Consider the following 9,224-nt stretch of genomic DNA (forward strand, 5'->3'; position numbering starts at 1 on the left):
ACTTCACTGCTAGCAAGTAGTTAGAGGGCACCTTGCTGCACATCAGTGGGGCCATGAGGACCTGTCTCTGTACTGACAGTCCTCATAATGGAGACGTCCCTGTACCTTTGGTGCCTCTCCTCAATATATGCCCATCTATCCTCCATAGCAGACCATCTATTTAGAAGAGTCACCATGCTCTGTTGAGTCTGGCGATTTATGTCCTCCATGGAGGTTGCCACCCTCTCCATGGTGGCACGTTCATTCACCATTACCTCCACAAAGGCAGTGCTCATGTTAGAGATGGACTCCTCCATTCTCTCCACATGCGCAGTTACCCTGGATGCAAACCCTGTCAGAGACTCCTGCACTTGTTCCTGGAGTTCCAGCACCACTCTCTTTCTGGACGGCCCCAGAGGCACAGCGTCTACATGCAGCTGAGCAGAGCTAGGAGCATCCTGCGACCTCCGACGAGGACTCTCCACTGCTATCACTGTCTCCACCATCTGCTGATGCTCACTTGTGAGCTGTGATACACCAGGTGACAACACTACTCTATGCCGTGAAGGACCCACCAAGGTGTGCGTTGCTGCGCTGGTGCTGGGTGCGCTGAGTCCTGGTGACGCTGCTCCCTCAGAGGCTGCAGGTTCCTCTGAGGAGTCGTCCGGCTCTTCCTCCTGAACAGTGGGGAGGGGGGGCTCTCGAAGGTCTTGTGGGGGAGAAAAGGTATGAGTTAGACATGTGATATTTAGGTAGCAGAGACATCCTACTGTGCAGATGATCAGAAGTCAATCTCAATGAACATCAGATGCCATTTCAGTCCTCATGAAATCTAAATGAGAGGGTTGCAAATCTATTCTGTCACCAGCTTGCTCTACTGCGCCCGTCTCTCCATCCCCTACTTCTAGCTCCTCTGCACCTCCGACGATGTTGTGAGCAGCCTTCACAGTGCTTGTTAAAGTGACCAGGGATGGTGGACCTCCTTCTGTCGTCGCTCTCTCACTCTTATTGTGGGCTCTCTTTTCCTGCAAGGAGGGACACAAGTGGAGTTTCAGCGAGATTGATGGAGTGAGTGTGAAGAACCATAACATAGAAGCTTAGAGGGAGCCAAAGATGGAGTGAGTTGCCAAGACCATGGTCTCTCCCTGTGCGTTGTTAGTTGTTGTCATTGCATAACAGTGAGAGCAAGTGTGAGGGGTGCATAGTAGGATAGTGAAGTTATTCTGTACATAGAGAGGGAGGATAGGTAAGGGTGCAAGGGAAGTAAGGGTAAGGTGGGATGTGCAGGAGTAGGCTGACAATGCAGAGTGCTGGTGATGAGAACAGATGGGAAGCAGATTGAAGGTAAGTGTGATGTTATACTCACTTTTGCTGAGCGTAGCAGATCATTGAACCGTTTTCGGCACTGCACCCAGGTGCATGAGCACAAGGACCTTGTGTTTACCTCCTCAGCAATTTGCAGCCAGGCTGCCTTTGTCTGCTGAGGAGGCTTCCTCCGGCCATCGGGAGGGAACAGAACCTCCCTGCGCTCTCTTAGTCCATCCACAAGAGCATGGAGGGAGTCATCATCAAAACAAGGAGGAGCCTTACATCTTGGAGCAGTCATGTTGCAGTGGGCCCTTTTCAGGAGCAGCACAAAGGAAATGAAAAGCAAAGGCTACATGGACCCCTTAAAACCATCTGAATCTATGACATCAGCAGAGGCGAGCAACAGACCCGCATCCACTGATTGGGCTGGGTAGCGTGCACGGTCGGCTTAATGAGCCCAGTTAAATGAAAATTGTTATTTGGGAGCGCTTGAAACCGTCAGGGGGACGGAACCTGCCCACCAACCAACCCGACTCCAACCCAGCTCCTGTGGCAAAATCGCGGCCTTGGTTTCTCTGAGATTTTTTTCCCCTCACCCTGCAGTCCACAGTGGTGTGTGAGGATCATAGGAAAGGATTACTAGCATGAGTGGACTGGGGCAAAAACTAGACAAAGCAATGGGAGTGGTTATTTATTTTTTCAGTGGGAGGCATCACAAAAAAAAGGCAGGTGGAGCTCAAAAGATCTAGGCAATCTTAGTGTGCTGCTAGTTTAACAATTACAAAATAAGGTATCCTGTTTTAGGAAAAGAGGCTTAAAGTAAGAATTTTGGAATATATATTTAGCTGAGAAATACATTTAGGCCCCAGTGGAAGGTAATTTGTTTAGTATCATATCCTGCTTAAAGCTGTACAATTAGCGAAGAAAATGCCTTCTCTGCGCAGCACAGTCAAATGGTTAGAGAATTTCCCGACCACACAATATGTTGGAGTAACCAAACCCTGATTGAGATGCCTCAGGGAAGCCTGGTATCTACTGGTCTTATCAGTGAGTGTCAGATCATCATTAAATACAACCATAATATTACATTCTGAGTGGTGAAGAAATTGTTGGAGCAAGATGGTTTGCATTACATATGGTCTGGGAAACACGTTTCTTCACAATGGTTTATTTTTGTTAGAACTACTTCCATATTTTAAAGCCGTATTGGTATGGTGGATGCACATACCCATTGTTACCTACTACATCAGTTTGGCTCAGTTGGCAGCACTCTTATCATTGAAAGTTGTGAGTTCCAGCCCCACTGTGGACTTTAGCACGTAATCTAAGCCGACACTTCAGTGTATGTCCAAAAGAGTGTTGCATTATCGGAGATGCCATTTTTTGGTTGAGATATTAAACCATGGTCTGTCAGCCTGCTCAAGTGGATGTAAAAGATCCTGTGGCACTAGTGTCATGACCAACATTCCTCCCTCCACCAACACCATCAAAATCTGATTATATGGTCAGTCATTCATTTGCTGTTTGTGGGAGATCTCTGTGCATAGTATGGCTGCCACTTCTACCCACATACAACAGTGACTGCACATCCAAAGTAATCCATTGATTTTAAAATACTTTTGGATGTCCTGAGGATCTTAAGGTACCGCATAAATAAAAATTATTTCTTTCTTTGTCTATTACTGACTCTATTTCCACCCGTCCTAATTTATCCTACAGTTCTACCATCCAACTTATCCTTTCCCTCTCACCACTCTCCCATATTGCCTATTCTTTCCAACACATCATTCAGCTTTGTAGCTTATATCTACATTTCTTGATGTCTTATCTTCATCTTGCCAAGTGCATCTGCACCTCACCACTTGCCCAGTGAGCTAGCTCCTATCCATTTCACCAGATTCCTTCATCATCTATCCTTCTAACTTGCTGATTTAACCCCCTGCTTATTCTTCTCCATGTCATTGCTTTCTTTGCTGAACTCCTTCAATATCTGTCTCTCTTGGCTGCATCGTTTTAATTTCATTGGTTTTCTGTCCATATTATTTTGAATTTGGTCTTTACATTCCTGTCCTCTCCTTCTCCCTTTGACCTTTGTCACTCCTTGTTAAACTCCCCGACTGCTATCACAAGAATACCATCTGAAGCTAAGTTCCATGTAACTTGCCTATTTTGCCTGACAGTTAGACTGTGTTATTCTGGGCCTCTGACTTTTCCAGCACAAGGCTTTTGTTTTCATGAAACAAGAATAACAATTTCCTGGAAGTAACCGAATTTTAAATCCAGAAATGAAAAGTCAACATGTGACATAAACAAAATAACAAAATTAGTGAGTTAGAGGAATATAAACATAGGAGCATGAGTAGACCATTCAGCCCCTTGAGCCTGTTCCACCATTCAATTAGACCATGGCAGATCTGTATCTTAACTCCATTTACCCGCCTTGGTTCTGTAATCCTTGATACCCTTGCCTAACAAAAATCTATCAATCTCAGTTTTGAGTTTATCAATTGACCTAGCCTCAACAGCTTTTTGAGGGAGAGAGTTCCAGATTTCCACTACCCTTTGTTGTGAAAAAGTGCTTCCAGACATCACCCCTGAACGACCTAGCTCGAATTTTAAGGTTATGCCCCCTGGTTCCGTACTCCCCCAGCAGAGGAAATAATTTCTCTCTATCTACCCTATCAAATCCTTTAATCATTTTAAACACCTCAATTAGATCGCCCCTTAATCATCTATACTTAACTGAATACAAGCCTAGTCTGGTTATGGTAAAATACAACACTTCTGTATTTTGGTTCTTTGGCTTGTGGATTATGAAATCCATTATCATGCAGAAGTTTACTTTTCAGCAAAACATTTTTCATAATTAGTTCCATATTGAACCATATTGTGGTGGTCATAGAAGTTCAAAGTACCACCAGGACTATTGGAAATGATAGGTCCAAAAATATAAGTTCCCATGAGCCTGATTAAACAATGCCACATTTTAGCAGAATGTATCATAACCAGTAATGTTCCTTGAAAATAATAATTCTTCAACAGCTTGAGTCTAAACTGGCAGAAAGCCAAACTGAAAAAAAGCTTAAAATGCATCACATCTGATATGTGCATGATACAAAATGTTATCACATTTACAGTTCTACAGAAAAAAAGCAGATAAAAAGATGGAACCATCTCACACCTGGCAGCTATCTTTTGCCCTGCCAGTACACTTTACACCTAATCCCAGCCTATTACCATCTCGTCTAGCTTCTAATCTCTTTTACTTCTTTTGTTTCTTTTATTCTTTTGTCCGATCGCAGCCCTGCCTTCGATCTAGTTTCTTTTCTTTCCAGTTTTGAAGAAGGGTCCAACCCGAAACGTCAACTCAAATTTCTCTCCACGGATGTTGCCTGACCTGCTGAGTTTTTCCAGCATTTTCTGTTGTTATCTCCAGAAATTATTATGTTTTAATAAATTGCCTGGTGTTTGTCTCAGTTTTTAGCATTGCTGGAAGATTGTCTCTTCTCCCATTCTCCTTGGCAAAAGATTTTAATACTCCCTGGAAGGAATATTGCCTTTGCCTGCATTTTCTAATTTTAGTGCAAAGATAGACATCAGCATAAAGCAGTAAACACCAATTTATGCATGGGGCATGTTTTCCAATAGTTTTTAATGGAAATAATGTCAATTCTGATGTTAAACTGACAGAAAATGGGAAATAAACTCAGTTTTTCCTTTTCTCAGCTATTCCCCGATATCTGCACCAAGAAAGGAGTGAAATTGGTAACAAACTTTTTTTTTGAGAAGTCTGCTGTTTCCTTGTGAAGGCCTTCCTTGTTAGTGAGCTTTTAAAAAAAATCTGGGCAGGTTTCTAGTGGGTAAATTTAAATAATCAGATAGGAATTAACCCACGCAATGAAGTGGAGTTAATTCAAAAATTGAACAGCTTTGGCAGGGTATCCATTCAATGTGATTTTTTTCTGCAATTGTTACAGTATCTAGTTCTGTGTCGCCAATGGTTTGAGAAGACCGGAGCCTAATCATCCACCCCACCAACTACCATTGGAATTTTAAACAGTCTATTGTGCTGTGCTCATTGGCACTTAATCAACTGAGTAGGACTTATTGAAGGGCACATTAAACAGATGAGGAATTAACTGTTTAAAAGCCCCAGCGTGCTGCTCAACTGGATATTTCATTCTCCTTCATGCAAAATTAAAAGTCCCAAGGTTTGACTGTTTAAATGAATCATTAGAAGTACACAAGAGGTCAGAACTAATCAGGTAGATGATTTAAATATAGTGTACATTTTGCAAGGCTGTACTCCCAGTGCCGATCACAGAATCGGCCCTATAGTTTAAAATGACCTATTTGTGATGCCCATCCTGACCAGGGAGACTGTGCAGGGGTGCATTTTTACAGGATGTAAATTTTAAAATTCAATACAAGTTATAAAAACATATGCTACGCGCAGTTTTTAAAAGATTAATTATAGTTTGCTCTTTGGTTCTGATTTCAATATTCAAGAGATTGATTACACACATTAAAGCAAATGCTTTTATTCTAATGCCATGGATCTAAAAATTAGTCCTTCAAAATCTGGAGATGTCCTTGTACTGAATCATGATGTGCAAATTCATTGTTCTGCTTAATTTCCTACAGTTACCTGCTCTCCAGAGCTGGATTAACACCTTTGGCTGCCACTTGACTCGTTAACTGGCTGTTACATCACTTCAGAGATGCAAAATGAACATTATTGTCCTGATTGGTTAGGTTTCTGTTGCTAAGGCTAATGGAATCTTATTGGATGAACTCAACAGAAAAAATGTAATAATTGGCATTTATTTTTTGGTACCCATAAAGGTGAGGGATGTTAGTGATAAAGAACAGAACATGTTCCAGTTCAAGCTCCAATGTCAGGATCAAGCACTCCCAGGTCACGTATATAGCACAGCTAAATGCCGATTAAAATTCCTTCGATTCTGCCCCAACAATATGCTTGAGCCACAACCTCAGAAGAACATCCTTTACAACACCAGTGTGTCACTTTTTCACATCAACCATCCTTAGTCTTGTCTGAGTGAATTTGCCAATTAATGGTAAATTAGTGACAGTTTTGTGCTGTGGTCCCTTGTCTACTAGGAACTAGATTAAGACTTCCCAACATCATTTCACATAGGACCCTTACAGCCAGCAGACAAAGAAGACTTGCATCCTTGAGTCTGGGTTGGACTCAAACCCAGGTTACAGAGGTAAAAGACTAGTGTCTAACCCACTGCTAGCACGCAGCTCCCCAGTATTACTAAAATAAAAGGTAACAAGATTAACATGCTAGTTTCCAAAAGTGGAAAACACCTTCCATCGTTTTCAAATTTGTCAAATTGAAAATGTCACCACAACAAGCAGCACGGTGGCAGAGTGGTTAGCACTGTTGCCTCACAGCGCCAGGGACCCGGGTTCAAATCCGGCCTTGGGTGACTGTCTGTGTGGAGTTTGCACATTCTCCCCGTGTTTGCGTGGGTTTTCTCCGGGTGCTCCAGTTTCCTCCCACAGTCCAAACATGTGCGGGTTAGGTTGATTGGCCATGATAAAAATTGACCCTTAGTGTTAGGGGGGATTAAATACATGGGGTTACGGGGATAGGGCTTGGGTGGGATGGCTGTCGGTGTAGGGACCGCGTGCTTGGGTTTGGATGATCAGCCATGATCTCGTTGAATGGCGGAGCAGGGCCGAATGGCCTGCTCCTATCTTCTATGTTTCTATGTAACTGTATTGTATTGACATATATTTTAATTGAAAAGTAGACATTCACAGAAGTACTACAACACAAAATCATGAGAACTCAAGTTTATTATAGTTAACAGGCGATATAAAAATAAAGGTTTATGCAAGTGTATAAGGGTAATTTTACAAAATTAGGCCCATGCTGTGCAACTGACTGCACTGGGAATATAACAGGAATTTGGATATGCACCTTCCTCCATGATTTTCTATCCATTAATAGACAGAAAATTGTTTTGAGTGTGTTTGAATTCCCAATATGTGCTTCTAGGAGGCAAGGTTCGACGTCACAATTCCAATTTCATAAAATTGCCCTTATAGTCTCCTTTGTTACAGTAAATGGAATTGTGAGGCCTGTGCTTAGTTTAATAAAAAATATTTAATTTTTTTTAGAATAAACGTTACACAGTGGCCGGGGGGTCATTTTGAATTTGGGCTATAGTGTAAAACGGGCGATATCCGATCAGCCACCCAATTTGTATTTCCCGACATCAAAGTCAAAATTACCCCATGGGAGTCAAAACCAAGCGCGGTCTTCAAGTGAATCATAGTTAGAGGGAGGGGGATAAGGAGGCCAAGGCATGCAGATGTAATTCAGCCCCTATTTTAAAGTCATACAATCTGTCGTTATCTTTATATAATGTTCGACCTCGCCCCTGGGCCCTGTCCTCACCCATGGGCCTCGTCTTCACTCCTGGGCCTCGTCCTCGCTCCTGGGCCTCGATCTCGCTCCTGGGTCCCGACCTCCTTATAATGTGTCTCCTTTTAGTGAGTGTGTCCCGCGGTGTCTCCTTCCAGTGAGTGTGTCTCGCGGTGCCTCCTTCCAGTGAGTGTGTCTCACGGTGTCTCCTTTTAGTGAGTGTGTCCCGCGGTGTTTCCCAGTGAGTGTGGCTCGCGGTGTTTCCTTCCAGTGAGTGTGTCTCGCGGTGTCTCCTTCCAGTGAGTGTGTCTCGCGGTGTCTCCTCCCAGTGAGTGTGTCTCACGGTGCCTCCTTCCAGTGATTGTGCCCCGCGGTGTCTCCTCCCAGTGAGTGTGTCCCGCAGTGTCTCCTTCCATTGAGTGTGTCCCACAGTGTCTCCTTCCATTGAGTGTGTCCCGCGGTGTATCCTACCATTGAGTGTGTCCCGCGGTGTCTCCTTCCATTGAGTGTGTCCCGCGGTGTCTCCTTCCATTGAGTGTGTCCCGCGGTGTCTCCTTCCATTGAGTGTGTCCCGCGGTGTCTCCTTCCAGTGAGTGTATCCCACGGTGTCACCTTCCAGTGAGTGTGTCTCGCGGTGTCTCCTCCCAGTGAGTGTGTCTCACGGTGCCTCCTTCCAGTGATTGTGCCCCGCGGTGTCTCCTCCCAGTGAGTGTGTCCCGCAGTGTCTCCTCCCAGTGAGTGTGTCCCGCAGTGTCTCCTTCCATTGAGTGTGTCCCGCAGTGTCTCCTTCCATTGAGTGTGTCCCGCGGTGTCTCCTTCCAGTGAGTGTGTCCCGCGGTGTCTACTTCCAGTGATTGTGCCCCGCGGTGTCTCCTTCCAGTGAGTGTTTCCCGCGGTGCCTCCTTCCAGTGAGTGTGTCCCGCGGTGTCTCCTTCCATTGAGTGTGTCCCGCAGTGTCTCCTTCCATTGAGTGTGTCCTGCGGTGTCTCCTTCCATTGAGTGTGTCCCGCGGTGTCTCCTTCCATTGAGTGTGTCCCGCGGTGTCTCCTTCCAGTGAGTGTTTCCCACGGTGCCTCCTTCCAGTGAGTGTGTCCCGCGGTGTCTCCTTCCAGTGAGTGTGTCCCACGGTGTCACCTTCCAGTGAGTGTGTCTCGCGGTGCCTCCTTCCAGTGATTGTGTCCCACGGTGTATCCTCCCAGTGAGTGTGTCCCGCGGTATCTCTTTCTAGTGAGTGTGTCCCGCGATGTCACCTTCCAGTGAGTGTGTCTCGCGGTGTCTCCTCCCAGAGAGTGTGTCTCGCGGTGCCTCCTTCCAGTGATTGTGTCCCACGGTGTATCCTCCCAGTGAGTGTGTCCCGCGGTGTCTCCTTCCAGTGAGTGTGTCCCGCGATGTCTCCTTCCAGTGAGTGTGCCCCGTGGTGTCTCCTCCCAGTGAGTGTGTCCCGCGGTGTCTCCTCCCCATGAGTGTGTCCCGCGGTGTCTCCTCCCCGTGAGTGTGTCCCGCGGTGTCTCCTCCCCGTGAGTGTGTCCCGCGG

The sequence above is a fragment of the Somniosus microcephalus genome, chromosome 7 (assembly GCF_052327205.1).
Source record: "Somniosus microcephalus isolate GS21.2 chromosome 7, FLI_Smic_1.0, whole genome shotgun sequence".
NCBI lineage: Eukaryota > Metazoa > Chordata > Chondrichthyes > Squaliformes > Somniosidae > Somniosus > Somniosus microcephalus.